Source organism: Musca autumnalis, unplaced genomic scaffold (genome assembly GCF_047663935.1).
Source record: "Musca autumnalis isolate F117 unplaced genomic scaffold, ASM4766393v1 scaffold_4, whole genome shotgun sequence".
NCBI classification, from domain to species: Eukaryota; Metazoa; Arthropoda; class Insecta; order Diptera; family Muscidae; genus Musca; species Musca autumnalis.
In genome coordinates, this window is record NW_027411977.1 from 10,456,926 (window position 1) to 10,475,479 (window position 18,554).

The window sequence follows — 18,554 nt, forward strand, 5'->3', positions numbered from 1 at the left end:
TGCTTTGCACTCTGGAATACCGCGCCTTGTCATCTCATCATCCACTTGTTTGCGCCATCTATTCCTTGGCCTGCCAATTCTGCGTGCACCGCCATGTGGCATGTATTCATACGCCTTTTTAGCGGGTTCATCATCGCTCATTCTTACGATATGGCCTAGCCAACGCAATCGCTGCATCTCGATACGTTTAACAATATTGATGTCGTTGTATAGCAGATACAGCTCGTGGTTCATGCGACGTCGATATTCACCGTCAACGTTCACCCATAAGAACGTTAAAAACTTGGGTTTTGGCGCAGGGTTAGTAACATTCCCTAGAAAAAGCAGCCTACTATGAAAAAAAAAACAAATCCTTCTAAAGTTGACGACCCCGCAAACGTTTCAAGGACCATGATCTGTGAATTTGCACCTGGAATGTTCGCAATCTTTATAGAAAAGGTGCAGTTTACGCATTGGCAGATGTACTTGAAAAGTACAAGGCCAACATTACTGCCATAACAACAACAACACCTAAAGGTGACAACAACACCTAAAGGTGACGCACTGTATTATAGCTGCCATGACGTAAAGTATGAGTTTGGTTGCGGATTTGTAGTTGGTCGGAGGTTAAAACACCTGGTCTCGAGCTTCACACCAGTGCTACAATTCGAATAAAAGAAAATTCTTCAACATCAGCTTTATTTGCGCTCATGGTCCCACTGAAGACAAGGACGAACTGACCAAAGATATATTTTATGAGCGCTTAGAAGAAACATATGACCGTTGTCCTGCCCATGACATTAAAATTATTCTAGGCGATTTTAATGCCAAATTTGGAAAGGAACATATCTTTGGCCCAACAGTCGGAAAATTCAGTCTCCACAGTGAAACACCTGACAATGGTATGAGGCTGATAGACTTCGCAGCGGCAAAAAGCATGGTAGTTAGCAGCACCAGATTTCAACATCTCGACATCCATAAGGGCTCCTGGCTGTCTCCAGATCAGAAAACAAGAAATCAAATTGATCATGTTGTGATAGATGGAAGACATTCATCTAGCGTGTTGGATGTGCGTTCGTTCCGAGGAGCAAACATAGACTCGGACCACTACATTGTTGCAGCAAAGGTACGCACCCGGTTAAACGTAGCAAACAAAGTACGAACAGACACAACACGAAAGTTACACATCGGTAAGCAGCAATCACAAGAGATAGCCTCAGCATATTCCATTCAACTAGCCCAATTGCTTAATCAAAGCACTCCTCAACCCGATAACATATCAGCGCAATGGCAAAGTATTGCCCACTCCATGCAAACAGCCGCAAAATCCATACTTGGATACCAGAGACCTCCAGCAACGAATCCATGGTATGATCAGGAATGTCGTGCTGCTATCGAAGAGAAAAATGCGGCATATAGGGCTACTTTACAATCCGTAGCAACGCGTAGCGCACGAAAGAGATACCGGGAGAAAAGGAGAGAGGAGAAACGTCTTTTCCGCAGGAAAAAGAGAGAGATGGGAAAGCGAGAGTGTGAAAAAATCGAGATGTACAGGAGCCAGAATGAAGTCCGAAAATTCTACCAAAGAGTCAAGCATCAAACTGATGGCTTTGGTACAGGCACATCCTCCTGTAGAGACCAGCAAGGTAATTTGGTAACTGATACAGATAGTGTACTCAGGATATGGAAAGAACATTTTTCAAATCTGTTGGTATCCAATAGCCGCGAAGACGACGAAGATACCACAGTCCCAATCCCAGAAGATGGTATTCAATACCAATGTATACCGCCCAGCCAAGATGACAGGCAATAAATCGGCTGAAGAATAATAAGGCAGCAGGGGCCGATGGCTTACCAGCCGAGCTTTTCAAAACCGGAGGCGACACGCTGATAAGGTGTATTCATTAGCTAGTTAGCACCATCTGGCAAGAAGAACGAGTACCCGACGATTGGAACCTGAGTATCCTGTGCCCCGTCCACAAGAAGGGGGATAAGACTGTATGCTCTAAATATAGGGGCATAAGTCTACTCCCTATTGCCTACAAGATCGTGTCAGGGATATTGTGCGAACGACTATAGCCTATGGTCAACGATATAATTTGACCATAGCAATGCGGCTTTATACCTGGCAAGTCCACCATTGACCAGATATTTACCCTGCGGCAAATCCTGGAGAAGACCCAAGAAATGCAGATCAACACCTACCACATTTTTGTCGATTATAAAGCAGCATTCGACAGCCCGCTGAGTTCAAAGTTATTCCAAGTTATTCCAAGCTTGTATCCCCGCAAAGTTCATCCGGCTTTGTAAAATGACTTTAACTGACACGAGGTCCTCAGTTAAAATAGGAAAGAACCTCTCCGAAGAGTTTGGTACCAAAAGAGGTTTCAGACAAGGATACAGCCTTTCTTGTGATCTCTTCAACATCCTGCTGGAAAAGGTTATACGAGAGGCAAACGTCAAAAGAAGTAGCACAATCTACACGAATAGCCACCATAGGACGATCAGTAAAAGAAGTAACTGATACCTTTATGAAGGTCGAAGGAGAATCTGCTAAAGTGGGTCTGGCGGTAAACGGTGAGAAGACCAAGTTGATGGTGTCGACGCGCAATGCGTCCATTGAGTTCGGACCAACTGTGGAAGTTGGTTCCTATAATATTGAGGTAGAAAAAGACTTCGTCTACCTCGGCACCTCCGTAAACACAACAAACGACATCAGTTGTGAAATAAAAAGAAGAATTGTATTGGCCAACAGATGCTACTTTGGTTTAAGTAAGCAGTTTAAAAACAATGCCACATCTCATCAAACAAAAATAACGCTCTACAAAATACTGATACTACCCGTGCTGATGTATGGGTACTTGCGCAAGCACACATGGCAGTGCTTGGCATGTTTGAGAGAAAAATTCTTCGAAAGATCTACGGACCAATCTGCGTTGACAGTGAATATCGACGTCGCATGAACCACGAGCTGTATCTGCTATACAACGACATCAATATAGTTAAACGTATCGAGATGCAGCGATTGCGTTGGCTAGGCCATATCATAAGAATGAGCGATGATAAACCCGCTAAAAAGGCGTATAAATACGGACCGCTTTGCGGTGCACGCAGAATTGGCAGGCCAAAGAATAGATGGCTCAAACAAGTGGATGAAGAGATGACAAGGCGCGGTATTCCAGAAAGAGAAGCAAGAGATAGAGAGAATTGGAGATCTTTTCTTAGTTCGGCCTATGGAACAAATGTTCTGTAGTGGACCAGCTAAGTAAATCTTATGGAATATTATGAACTGTTTCTTTAAGACGATTCGAATTCAAATTCGTTCGAATTACTATCAAACCCCTGTTGTTGTGGACAATTTTTATTTGATTGAAAACAAAAATGAATAAAATATGTTTCAAAAAACAGAAGTTTGGTAGTAGTTAGAACGAATTCGTATTCGAATCGTCTTAGTGAAACAGACAGATCTTATGAAGGCGAGTATATGGATGTTATCAATCATATACGAATGGAAGTAAATAATGTAACCAAAATTGCGGAAACGCTTGGTATTGGGATCCGTCATTACAACAAAATCTGCAATGTTGATTCAAACAAAAAACTAATTTTGAAATTTTTTAGAAACGACTTCAAGCATTTATGTTGACGATATATCTGATTTTTCCTTCAAAAGGGCTGAATGATATCTTTCCAACTTTTAAATCAGTTAACAAATGGCTATTTTGTAGTGGCTGAAGTGTGAAGAAACGCACAAAAGATCTCTAACTGAATTTCTCAAAATGTTCAAAACAAATTTTACGTCGTCCCGGCCCAACCTAATTTGCATCAATGTAAAGGCGATCTTTTCATCTTCCATCGACGGACTTTCCTTTTGTAATACCCCTACAGCAGCGGAGATATTAACATAAGAATGAAACGTTGAATTTTCTCACACGTTGAATTTTATACGACCATAACCAAAATTAATAGGTCTCTTCCTCTCTGGGTCCCCAAATAACCTTCAAAATTTCGTGATAATCCGTTGAAAGTTGCTACCTGTAGCGTGATTACAAAAAATTTAAAAATGGGATGTATTACCGATTATTGCGATATCTCAGTCGTTTGACCACCTATGTCAACCTACTGTGCATCATTGTAAATGTAAGATTTTTTCGAAAGGATTTGCTTTTTGAAGGTACCCAACCAAAGCTGTGACATTCATCATTAATTAAAATCGCAAAAATTAAAAATTGGGTTGGATCAGCGACTATTGCTATATCGTCGGTGTCATGCTTAAGTGTTCCAAACGCCATTTGCCTGTTTTGAGATAATCGCATTTTAATGTTTTGCGTCACAACTGTGTGGATCTGGCTAAAGCAAATACTTACATTTTTGATTTAAAATATCAATAATAGTATATAGAACATATTTGCAAACATTTAGAGGAATATGTATTGGAATATAAAAGTTATAGACATTTTTTTTAAAAAGAGAATTTTTGTCGATTTGTTCCACATCCGCACTTATGACACAAATGTGAAATGTTGTAAATCACATGGAACAAAGTGACAAAAAAATTTTCCATCTTGGTCTCAATAAATTAAATACTTCTAAATCGAAAATTAAAATTTTGATTTTTGAAATGTCTTTTTAAACTTGTAAATTTTTAAAATATTAATTTCGTAACTGAAAAAAGTTGATGCTTTCCCGCCGAGGCGTGGATATCTCGGAAACTAGAGCAGATAGGAGAAAACCGACTAGAAATTCAGAAAGAGCATACCGGAAAACCCTAGAAACCACCTGTATCTCAAAAAGTCAAAAATGGCGTATGGAACACTTAAGCATATCTCCGTTGTTTGACGTCCTGCACATCTCAATTTTCCACATTCTTCTCTCTCTTTTTCACCCGATACCTTTCTTCAACCCGATCGATGAATGTCTTCCTTACCTGTTTTTTCTTCTTTAGTCTGGTGGCAGCCAGGTCCCCCTATTAATGTCGAGGTGCTTAAATATGAGACTCGTAACTACCATGTTTTTTGTCGTTGCGAGGTCTATCAGTCTAATTTCATTGTAAGACGTTTTCTTTCGAAGTTTGGCATTAAGATCGCCTAGACAAATTTTAATGCCATGGCAGGACAATGGTCATATATTTCTTCTAAGCCGCCGTAAAATATATCCTTGGCCTCTTCTTCTTGTATTTAGCGGGAGCATGCTTGGCCGATAAATATCATTTATAGAGGTAAGGAGTTAAGTATGATCATGAGATATTTAGTATTCGGATTCAGTCGATATTTTCATAGGAAGGAAGAGAACGGCAAGATCTATTTTATAGGAGTTTTACCACTGACAAACGCCATCAATAGTTGAACCCGAAATTCTCTGGAAGGAAAGCAAAACATAAAAAGTAGGGAGTAACTTTCCAGAGATATCAAAAATCCATTCGGAACTTCGGATCTTATGCTTAATGTCCGTAAACAACAGTGTGACTATATTGATGGAATCAGAAATATTTCATAAGTAAAGTCCGAGCAAGTTTTTTCTGTCAATAATGTTGTTCCGATGCTGCGTGTTTTTCTGACGCCTCAAAGTCTTTGCTACTTTCCAGTAACCAAAATATCCTACCTTTGTCTTTAGCGATGAGGATGATTATCTCCAATGAAGATTACGGCTATGTCCAACGCATTTGATGATTGCCCACTGTTTATGTTCAGGTTTCAATGTTTCAACACCTTCGCTTATGTTTCATGAACAACCAATTGACTTACACTACCATTTCCCAGATTCTTGGACCATTGGGGATCGTTCGCTTATCACGCTTACTGCTGGTATATAGTGACCAGCTGCGGTAGTTGCGATGTCCCGGAAAATGTTTTTGCTACACGAACATCAAAAGGGTTGAGCAGTTCCCTGTAGTCATGCTTAGTAATATCTCTGAAATTTTTCCAGTTGGGTTTCTCATCATTGATGAAAGTGAGCGGTTCAGTTATAAGCGAAGTTATGGGTTGGCAGGCGACTTTATTTATCAGAAGATGTGACACAATTGATATTTATGTACTTGCCCCAATTCTGGTGAGACATCCTCATTCAGCGGATATTTTGTAGACCAAAAGCCAACTAACATTGAAGCTATAACCTGGAGCTAAGTTTTTTTTTATGAGCAAGATATACACCTTGAGCCCATATTTTATGTAAAGGTCAAAATGTTCTTCGACATTTAGACACACTTATATTGCTGTCTATTTGGATTGAATTGTAATAAAGATGATTCATCATGGGTGGTTTTAAGTGGTCAGTATATTTTTGATGTATTGTTGAGTACTGGTAATCTGCCTATTAGGGCTATGTATGAGCAGCTTAATTCACTAAACTCCCACATAATCCGGAGCAACTCCTTAAACGCATTCACCCGTCGAACTTTGATAGTCACGGATGCGGATGTGACACATGCGAACTAATTCGGGGTTTACATCGTCCCAGGCATGGACCAAAAGAATTCTGAGCAGGTATCTTGGCATATGTACCCCTCAATAAAGGAATATACTAAGTTATGACACTGTTTATAGAAAATAACGATTCTTAACCAATTGACGTGGAGTGCTCTCCTGAAGCAAATTGACAAATTAAGCGTACTTTTGACAGTTTCTACGTGCATATGCCTGCATGAGTTGTATAAAACCATCAATAAATCGTGCCGCGTGTAACAAAAAGCATATCTATGCGAAATGTTCAAAATTCATTAAAATGAATAAAATCAAAATAAATATAACATTTATATGAATGAAAACAAAAAACTACACATTACTTATCCAATCTAGTCTGGCAACAAAACTGTTTTGTTAAACTACTTTTTAAATTTATTGGTTTTTTGAAAGCCCACAATTATAACAAAATTACGCTTATTAATGAAAATTTCAATTATAATTCAAATAATATTTGTATATAAATAATGTAATACTCTTTCAAAGTTATTATTGTTTAAATAAAAAGAACAAACAACTAAAACCCCAAAAGTTTATACATTTTCAATTTGTTTCTTATTTAATTTTAATCTTTTTATCTGATAATCACAGCTATCATTCGAGTTACTGGCACAACAAAATTGTTAATTCCAAAAACAACAAAACGAACAATAAAAATAATATAACAAGACATCCTCTGTACTATTAAATTATTAGAAGAAGAATAAAAAATAACAACAGAATTAAATCGAAAAGGCAACAATTAAAAATACATACAAATTGTACACAATAAGTAAGATATGTATTACAGGCAGACAAATATTTATAAAGAAAAAATATACATAAATTAAAAAAAATGGAAAGAAAATTAAAATAATAAATTATTAAATTAAAAATAAAAAATGCTGTTTTGTTGTATGTCTTGTTTTAATGACTTAAAAACAGGTGTAGAACACGAACGGAGGATGTGTTGCATGGTAAGTATTTGTTCAACATGTACTTCGCAAACAAAGATAAAAAACGATGTTGCTGATATTCGAGTTGGTAGTGTCGCAACTGCTAATGTTTTCATTGTCGTGCTCATTTTACCAAAGCATTAACTGTTTGTGTCACGCAAACATTTCACCTTCTGTCAATATTTTGATATTGTCGTTCGTTGTCAGCTTGCCGCTGTGAATATGCAAGCAAAATGCAACGAAACAGGGTTATCGTTATTTCAGTTCGGTTTCATTTCAAGCATAATGCTTTTATGGTCTCGGAAGTCAGAAAAGTAGTAGTAGTAGAAAAATAGTAGATAAAATCAACCGAATATATACGGGAGCTATATCCAAATCTGAAACGATGTTCACCAAAAGCAATAGGGTTTGTCCTTCAGACAAAAATTAACACGCCCAATTTTCACTCGAATAGCATAATAAATGTGACCTATAATTTGATTAAAAAATACATAAACGTACGGACAGATATGCATAAATCGACACAGAAAATAATGTTATGTACATCCCTAAAATGAACTATGGGTTTTCACTATTCAGTTTAACAACTGCCCCATATATCCACTAGGGTTCTTGCAAAGGTTAATTGGTTCAACTCCCAATAGTTTAGCTGACACTGACCAGAATTTCAGCAATTTTATAAAATATTCTATATTTTATCGATTTTGAGTCCCTGGATGTAGTTTTTCTTATGTAGTCTGTTCAAAGGTAGTTTAGGGTTACAATATTGCCAAAGACAGCAAGGCCAAATTCGTAATCGTTTCTGAGAGAAAGGCGCGATAAATGCAGAACACTTTTAGAACGGTTTAGATGAGGCCATAAAATCCGAACTGGATCTGAAAGGACAAAACCCTACTAGGGTTTTTGTAGACTCAATAAGTGTTTTCAAAAAATGTTTACTAGAAGTTGTTTGCATTTTCAGTGTTGCATAGTGTAATTATAATCATAGAAACTACCATAAATAATTTTAAAAGTTATTCGTCATGACGTCATGACCTGACAAAGAAAAACCCCTATTTACGAGGGCTGAAATGTAACTATCTGGCCTAACAATGAAAACAGGAATATTTACCATCAAAAATAGTGTTATTGTTTTTTTATGTAGCCTCTTGCATGATTAATACGCTTTTTCATGCGCTCAAACCAAATATTGAAGCCCTTTTCCTTCTTTCTTTCTTCTTGATAAGAAAATCGTTGACCACACCTTTTTTTCTTGATATGCTGGAATCTAATAAAGTCATTGGATCCCCAGTCAGGGCTGTACGGCGGATGACCCATCAATTCCACGCTGCACACTGGTCGAAACCACTGATCTAGCGGCGCGAAAGTCAAAAAATCTAACTATAAAATTGCGAAATATTTTCCATTGTATCGATTACAGACACTTTGCAGACAAAGATTTTGTTTTTTCATTTTTGTTGTTGTAAATATTCACTCAGTTATTCACTATCAAATACAAAAGGTTTTGTTGCATCAGATTAAAAAAAAATAACTTCATATATTTTTAATTTTTAAATAAATTTGTAATGAAACTGGACAAGATTTATTTTTTATTAATAGCAGAGGGTGTTATTTAAATTATAACAAGTAAAAAAGCATTAAGTTCGGCCGGGCCGAACTTTTCATACCCTCCACCATAAAATATTCATTCCTGTCCCCAACTTTAAGTGAGTACATTAAAATGTCAGATAATGTACATAAAATGCTTCATTCGGGAGGCCCTTTTTTATGGTGCCTATATCTAACTGTTGACAATTTTTGGTGGGCTAGAAATTGGGAGGTACTGTTATATAGGGGTTATAATAAAACATGGGTCTATGTTGAGAGTTTTTGATGGGAGCCTTTAATGTCAAATAACTCCTCGGTTAAAAAATTTAGCTAGAATCCTCAAAATATCGAAAATCGGTACATAATGTGGGAACTTCAAATGGCATTAGCAGCTAGTTCGGAGGTATCTGGGCTATACGAAAATATGAACTTAAATGAACAATTTTTGTTGGCTTTTAAATTTCAAATTACAGAAAGTTCGTCCAAAAATAAAGCTAAGGTACGGAAAATCGGGAAGTTTGTTTTGGGGCTATACAAAAACATGGACCTACGTTCGGTTAAACATTTTGAGTAAAATCCTCAAAGTACCGAAAATCGGGAAGTATCGTTATATTGGGGCTATGTTGAAAATTGTTGATGCAGATGCGTGGTGACCACTACAACCTTCAAATGTCAAATTACAGTTAGTTTTGTTAAAAATTTTAGCTAAAATGGCCAAATTACTGAAAATTGGGAGGTACCGTTACATGGGAGCTATATCCGAACATGGACCTATGTTGACAATTTTTGATGGAGAGGTGTTGTGACCACTAAGAACTTCAAATGTCAAATTACTGCTAGTTCGGTTTAATATTGTAGCTAAAATCATCAAATTACTGAAAATCGGGAGGTACCGTTATATGGGGGCTTTCTTGACAATTTTTAGTGGAGAGGTGTGGTGACCACTAAGAATTTCAAATGTCAAATGTTCAAATTACAGATAATTCGGTTAAAACTTGTTGGTAAAATTCTCAAAATTTCTGAAATCGGGCGGTAACGTTATATGGGGGCTATTCCAAAACATGGACCTATGTCCACTAGTTATCTAAGTTTATTGACATTTAAGAACCCTAAATGTCAATTGATAGCTAAATCGGTCTGAAAATGTATATAAAAACGTCAAAATGTCGTAAATCGGGGGTACCGTTATATGGGGGCTATACCAACACGTGGACCTAGGTCCACAACTTTTGTTATATAAGTTTAGTTACACTTAAGAATCCTAAATGTCAAATTATAGCTATATCGGTCTGAAAATGTAGATAAAAACGTCAAAATACCGTAAATCGGGGGGTACCGTTATATGGGGGCTATACCAAAACGTGGACCTATGTCCACAAGTTTAGTCACATAAGTTTATTTGCATTTAAGAACTTCAAATGTCAAATTATAGCTTCATCGGTCTGAAAATGTAGCTAAAACCGTCAAAATACCGTAAATCGGGGGATACCGTTATATGGGGGCTATACCAAAACGTGGACCTATGTCCACAACTTTTGTTATATAAGTTTATTGACATTTAAGAACCCTAAATGTCAAATTATAGCTACATCGGTCTGATAATGTAGCTAAAAACGTCAAAATACCGTATATCGGGGGCTACCGTTATATGGGGGCTATACCAAAACGTGGACTTATGTCCACAACTTTTGTTATATATGTTTATTGATACTTAAGAACCCTAAATGTCAAATTATAGCTAAATCGGTCTAAAAATGTTGCTAAAAACGTCAAAATACCGCAAATCGGGGGGTACCGTTATATGGGGGCTATACCAAAACGTGGACCTATGTCCACAAGTTTTTTTATATATGTTTATTGACACTTAAGAACCCTAAATGTCAAATTATAGCCAAATCGGTCTGAAAATATAGCTAAAACCGTCAAAATACCGTAAATCGGGGGGTACCGTTATATGGGGGCTATACCAAAACGTGGACCTATGTCCACAACTTTTGTTATATAAGTTTATTGACACTTAAGAACCCTAAATGTTAAATTATAGCTAAATCGGTCTGAAAATGTAGCTAAAAACGTCAAAATACCGCAAATCGGGGGGTACCGTTATATGAGGGCTATACCAAAACGTGGACCTATGTCCACAAGTTTTGTTATATATGTTTATTGATACTTAAGAACCCTAAATGTCAAATTATAGCCAAATCGGTCTGAAAATGTAGCTAAAAACGTCAAAATACCGTAAATCGGGGGGTACCGTTATATGGGGGCTATACCAAAACGTGGACCGATATAGCCCATCATCGAACTTGATCTGCCTGCAAACAAAACACGCATTTTCCCAAAATTTCAGCGTCCTATCTCCATTTTTGTGGATGCTAGAGTGATTACCACAGACGGACGGACGGACGGACGGACGGACGGACGTGCTCAGATCGACTTAGAATTTTACCCTGATCAAGAATATATATACTTTATAGGGTCGCAAATGAGTATTTCAATGCGTTACAAACGGAAAAACAAACTTAATATACCCTCCATACTATGGTGGAGGGTATAAAAATTAGTTTGGGGTCTGGAGTATTGGAGTTATAATTCAATTGTATTGCACAGCAACATGTATGTTTCACACACTTTGTATTTTGGCCTTAGAAGGCATTAATGTATCTAGTAGGCATTGAAATATGAATTTGTCAATTTTCCTAACTTTTATGTATGCGTTGAAAATATTTATTCAGTCAATAAAAACGATTCAAACTAACAGGTTATGGGCCAGCCTTTGAATTTTTTGTGAATTGTGACATATTGAAATTGTGAAAAACTAATTTTGGTGAAAATGAATTCCATGTGCCAAATTGAAAAGCTGATGAGGGCAATTATGAAAGCTGGCGTATCCAAATGAAAAGTGTGCTTATTAATTGCGGACAATGGGGAATTGTCAGCGGGGATACGAAAATTGATCCATCGAAGAATGATGCGGTGACAGCAAAATTGATGGAAGATGACCAGAAGGCGCTTGCAACAATTTATCTCAGTGTGAAACCATCTCAACTGAATGTTATCAAGAATTGCAAAACATCGTTGGAGGCGTGGGAAAAGCTGGAAGAAGTCCACAAACCTCAAGGGCCAATGCAGAAAGTGGCATTATACAAAAAGATGTTGGGCTTGAAAATGAACGATAATGGTAAGATGTCGCAACACGTGAATGAATTTGTGGAAATATCGGAGAAGCTAGCCGAAATTGAGATACAGATTCAGGAGGAGTTGTTGTCCATTATCTTATTGACGAGCCTTCCGAGACAATATGAGAATTTCGTGTTTGCTATAGAGACTCGAGACAAGTTGCCGAGTTTTTCAACGCTAAAGCAGAAACTGCTAGAAGAAGCCGAGAGGAAAAGCCAATTGGAACGGGACGAATTGCCAGAACAACAAGTTTTTGCCGCAAAATCGTACAGGCATCGCGAAAAGGGCGATGAAGCTTCCGGATATACACCAAAGAACAAAGTTCAAGGTAAGGGTGAGAAGAAGAAGCAGTTCAAAGGAAAATGTTTTTCATGTGGCCAAATTGGGCATTATGCAAATAAGTGCGAAGCAAATCACAACAAGAATAAACATCAGTCATTCAAGATGATAGCAGTTGTAGAAGCAGGTAAGCTGAATAAATCACTGTGGTATTTGGACAGTGGGGCAACTGCACATATGTGCAATGACAGAAGATTATTTACCAAATTCGAGGAACATGAAGAACGAATTGTATTGGCTGGTGATAATTTTTTGAGAGCTGTAGGCAGAGGAGATGTTTTGGTAAAAACTGAACATTGCGAAATCAAATTGCAAAATGAGTTGTATTCTCCAGAACTACAAGCAAATTTTATTTCCATTAGTAAGGCAGTGAACCAGGGATTAAAAGGCACATTTACCAAGTCGAGTGCTGTCATAACAACGAAGTCTAATGAAATTATATTGAAAGCGTTAAAACTTGACGACATGTTTGTGCTAGAAAATCGTCAAGAAAAGGTATTTATGATGACAGAAAAACTATGGCACAATCGGTATGGCCATCTAAACCACAGAAGTTTGGGTGAACTCAATTCCAAGAAAATGGTAAGAGGCATGAAAATCTACCAAACATCAAATGATACGAAGTGCAAAAGTTGTATGCTTGGAAAAGTCCATACACTACCGTTCCTGAAACAGTCTGAAACTTCAGCAAATTAAATATTGGAAGTAATACATAGTGATGTATGCGGGCCGATCCAAGTTCCATCCGTAGCTGGTTCAAAATATTTCTTAACCTTCATAGATGATAAATCACGCAGAATGTTTATATATTTTTTGAAGTCGAAGGATGAAGTTTTAGCGAAATTCATGGAATTTCGAATGCTGGTAGAAAAACAGACTGGTAAGAAGATTAAGGTACTTCGCAGTGACAATGGTGGCGAATATATCAACAGAGAATTTGACAAATATCTGAAGAATAATGGCATCAAAATACAGTTAACAGTTCCGTATAATCAGCAGAACGGAGTGGCGGAACGTGCTAATAGAACTCTGGTAGAAATGGCAAGAACCATGATGTTGCATGCAGGTGTGAGTGAAAATTTTTGGGCAGAAGCAATAATGATTGCGGCTTATTTGCGAAACAGAAGTCCCACAAAGCAGCTGAAAGGCAAGACACCTTACGAAATATGGCATGGCAAGAAACCCAATGTAAGTCATTTACGAACTTTCGGTTCTTATTGTGTAGCATTGAACAAAACCCATAAACGCAAGTTCGAAAAGAGAGGGGAGGAGTACATAATGGTAGGCTATTCCTTAGTCTCAAAAGCATATCGACTTTACAGTAAAGAACAAAGAAAAGTAATTGAAAGAAGAGATGTCATTTTCGACGAGAATAAATTCCAGGTGGATGACACAAGGAAATACCCAAAGAAGATTGTCTTACAATATATTTGCAACAAAATGAACGTCAACCAAATGAACCTTAACCAAATGAACCTGATGATAGTCGAATTGAAAGCATCGATGAAACATTGACAGGAAACATCGAGTACGGAAGTAATGACGAAGCTTTTGGAACAGCAAATGAAGATTCAAGTTCCGATAGTCAGGAGCATGTGTCAAGAATTGGGCCTGGAAGACCAAGGATAATACGAACAGGACAACCTGGAAGACCCAAAAAGGTATATAATGTATTGAATCGCATGAGTACGGAAAATATACCTCAAACACTTGAAGAAGCTATGGAAAGTAAAGATTCCGAGCGATTGGTTAAATGCTATGAAAACAGAATTTACATCTTTGGAAAAGAACAAGACCTGGGAAGAGGTTGTATTGCCGCCGAAATGTAAAACCATTGGTTGTAAATGGGTGTTCGCGTTAAAACGAAACAAGCACGTTGAAATAGAAAGATACAAAGCATGTTTGGTAGCGAAGGGATGTAGCCAGAGATATGGGATTGACTACAAAGAGACATTTTCTCCAGTGGTAAGATATGCTACTATAAGAATGCTATTGGCTATTGCAGCTCAGGAGAAAATGCACTTGCACCAAATTGATGTTAGTACGGCTTATCTAAATAGCGAATTACAAGAGGATGTATACATGGCACCACCAGAAGGTTTTAAAATTGGAAACGGCAAAGTTCTGAAATTGAGAAAAGCCATTTATGGTTTAAAACAATCAAGACGAGCATGGAATGAGAAATTAGACAACGTTTTAAAGAATTTTGGATTTATATCATTTGAAAACGAACCATGCTTATACAGAATGAATAAAGATAATGAAATTATCTTAGTGGCAGTTTACGTTGATGACATCATCATAGCAAGCAAGGACGAACAACAAATTACACAAATGAAGGCAATGATTGCAGAAGAATTCGATATCAGCGACAAAGGACGATTGCAACATTTTCTGGGCATGGAGATTGAACGAGAGAACAGCACGGGTTCTATAAAACTAAGCCAAGTTCAATATATCAAGGACATGCTAGAACAATATGGAATGAAGGATTGCAAAACGTCGCCAGTACCTTTAACACCTGGATATCAAATACAATGTAATGGTAACTGCAAGAAAGCTAATCAACATGAGTATCAATCTTTAATTGGAGCATTGACTTATCTCGCAATTACTACCCGACCAGACATTCTACATTCAGTAAACAAGCTTGCTCAAAGAAATGCTGATCCTCATATTGAACACTTAGTGGCAGCGAAAAATATTCTACGATATCTGGCAGGAACAATGAATTATAAGTTGGTATACAAAGCAGGTGAAAAATATGTATACGGATATGCAGATGCAGACTGGGGAAGTAGTACAACGGATAGAAAATCTTATACTGGTTACATATTTTTCCTCAATGGTTGTGCTGTATCCTGGGAGAGCAAGAAGCAAAACACTGTGGCCCTCAGCATCACAGAAGCCGAGTATATGGCGATGTCGAACGCAGCAAAAGAGGCAATATACCTGAAACGTTTGTTGGAAGAAATGGAATACATAAGAGGTGATCCTGTATTACTATATGTCGACAATCAAGGAGCTTACAAGTTAGCGTAGAATCCCGTTTTCCACAATAGAACGAAGCATATTGACATAAAGTTTCATCACTTTCGTGAAGTTGTTCGAAATAAAGAAGTGGAGTTAAAGTATTGTCCAACTAACGATATGGCTGCAGATATTTTAACAAAGAATTTAAGTAAAATTAAAATGTTAACTTTGTAAAACAGATTGGAATGTTTTAGTATTTCTTATTGTTTTATGTAATGGAACATCCATGTTGAGGAGGAGTATTGGAGTTATAATTCAATTGTATTGCACAGCAACATGTATGTTTCACACACTTTGTATTTTGGCCTTAGAAGGCATTAATGTATCTAGTAGGCATTGAAATATGAATTTGTCAATTTTCCTAACTTTTATGTATGCATTGAAAATATTTATTCAGTCAATAGCGTCGGTCACGATTGAATTCAACATACAAATATTTGATCGATGCACTCTTGCCATGATTATCCACGTCGAGATTTGTGAAAAATTATCGGACTAAAATGTTCACAAGAAAATTCAATTTTTTTTTTTGCAAAGTGGTTTTTTCATGACAGAGTAAACAACACAACACACGGCCGTATGACAAACTGTCCTGAGTACGTATAGTCTAAAAACTGTCCAAAACATTTTCAAATGGCGCCTGGCAACACGCGGTGTTGCCTCGGCCAGATAGTTTTCGTGCATCCCTCGTATAGCGCCATAATCAGAGATGAACCAATCTGCATTGGTTAAAATGACTAAAAGAAGATCTAACGTTTCGCTCAACCGAACCAACATTACCAAAAACTCGCTTTCGGATACCTCCCACTCAAAAATTCAAATTTTCGCTTAAATGCAGTTAAAAAACAAGTGAGCAAAGGCTATAGTTGGGACGGTGCCGACTATGTGATACCCTACACCACTACTCCTGTGCATAATGCATAATCGTAATGAAATTTTGATGGCCTATGTTGGTCCCGGAGAGGAGAAGCATATTGAATTTGCTTATAGTTATATTCCCTAAAATAAAATGTTTAACAGTGTTTTCACTGTTAAAAAACAGTGTTTTCACTGTTAAACATTTATTTTAGGGAATATTATCCGACTAAAAGCAAATTCATAATGCTTCTTCCTCTCCGGGACCCCCTTAGGCCATCAAAATTTCATTACGATCCGATAAAAATTGCAACATGTAGCGTAACCTTCTTTCTTCTTACATTGATAGGCTCTACCGTTGGATTACCCTTGCAGAAACCACCTACGACAACCTACATTACATCGTTAGAAATGTGAATTATTATTATCAGGTTTTACTTTTGGTATATCTCTTTTATATGCCGAGATATTTGCTTTGGAATAAAAAAATATTTTTTTCCGCAAACACTTTCTAGAAGAATGTTATGACCCACATTGTTAGGAGAAATCGTAAGTCCAACACTCTAGACGAAATGCCCTGTAGCTTTCTCAAGGTTGGATTAATCTAAATAGATCGACACTTTTTTTGATATTTCCACCAAATTTTCCTTTAATTAACATGATGGTAACTCTGCAAACTATTCCATTTCAATTAAAAAATACACATATACATATATGCTGAAATAAATATGCCTATGTATGTATGTAATCTTATGTGTGTTAAATGGCAAATTCACGCTTGCAACATTTAGAGTAACATCCTTCCATGTTTTCTTACCACGGGTTAGCTTGTGTTGACATTTGCTGTCATGGTTCTTTGGCGTGCGACGAATCATTAACGTTTGTATTGCCACTGGCAGCTGGCGTTAAGCCAATATCGCAAATGGCATGTGTTATAAAGTTGTGTGAGTGTCTGGGTCAAACATCGTCGCACATCAATGAAGTTTATAAAACGAGGTAATGCATAATGGTTACAAACTCTAATAACCCAAAGAGGTAAATAGCGGCAACATGTTAATAATATAATGATGATGATACAACCAACATTTAAAACGAATAAAGTTGCGGGGACTTTGGTGTGCTTAAAGAGAAAATAAAGATGTTTTGTTCAAGGTTCCAGGTGTAAGTTTAAATTATTTATTGCAGTTTGAAAAAAGTGCGAGGTATTGGAGTGAGTGGTTATTTGTAGGGAAAGTTATAGAAGATTCTTCTTATAGGTTCAATCAATTAAATGAGTCAATTGAGACACTGACATACATTTTCATCTTGATTGCTTTTTCGTGCTGACCTAAGAGTAAATCTAAGAGTAAGCCAAAGCGGACACTATCAACCTCGTCACCGCCGTAAATAAACGAACAAATATTTAAATAAAGAAAACATTAGATTATACTATATGTTAATTATATGAACCAATTAGGGCTGATTGTGAATATCGGCGTCATCTGAACCATGATTTGTATCAGTGTTATTGTTATATATAATCATTTGTAGTAACAGCGTTAGCCTTTACTAAATCATGACACTAAAATGTAAATAACCAATAAGGAAAGGATAAAAATCGGGCGAGACCGACTACATGTTACCCTACATTATAGTGAAGATGTATACAACATGGGATAATTACATAGTTTCCATTCAGTAATGAAAGTACCTAGCTCCAATGCCACGTCATGACTTATTCCACTGAGGAGTAAAACGGTGCTTATATTGGCCACGTTTTATGTTTCCGCTCCATATAACGGCTTAATTAGTAATTAGATGTAAAAGAAGATGTACACATGAAATCGGACGGATTTATCTTTATATATAAAACTCAATTGTCGTTTGTTGGTAATTGAATCAGTTGAAAACGGCTAGAGCGATTTGGATATTTTTTTGTGGAAATGTTAGTCATAGTCCAGTTTAGGTTTTTATGCAAAGAAAAATTGGCCACGCCCACTTTTCCGCCCACTTTAATAAATATGCTATATCTATGGAACTACTCAATAGATTTTCTTGAAATTTGCAGGGAACGTAGAGTGATGGCCCCCGGTTGAAATAGGCTACATATTTGGTTGAATTACGAATCGGGCGGGGTACCTCCCCTATGCCCTATTTTTGTAAAAATGCAATATTTGCAATAATTACAAATGTATCGCCTTGAAAATTA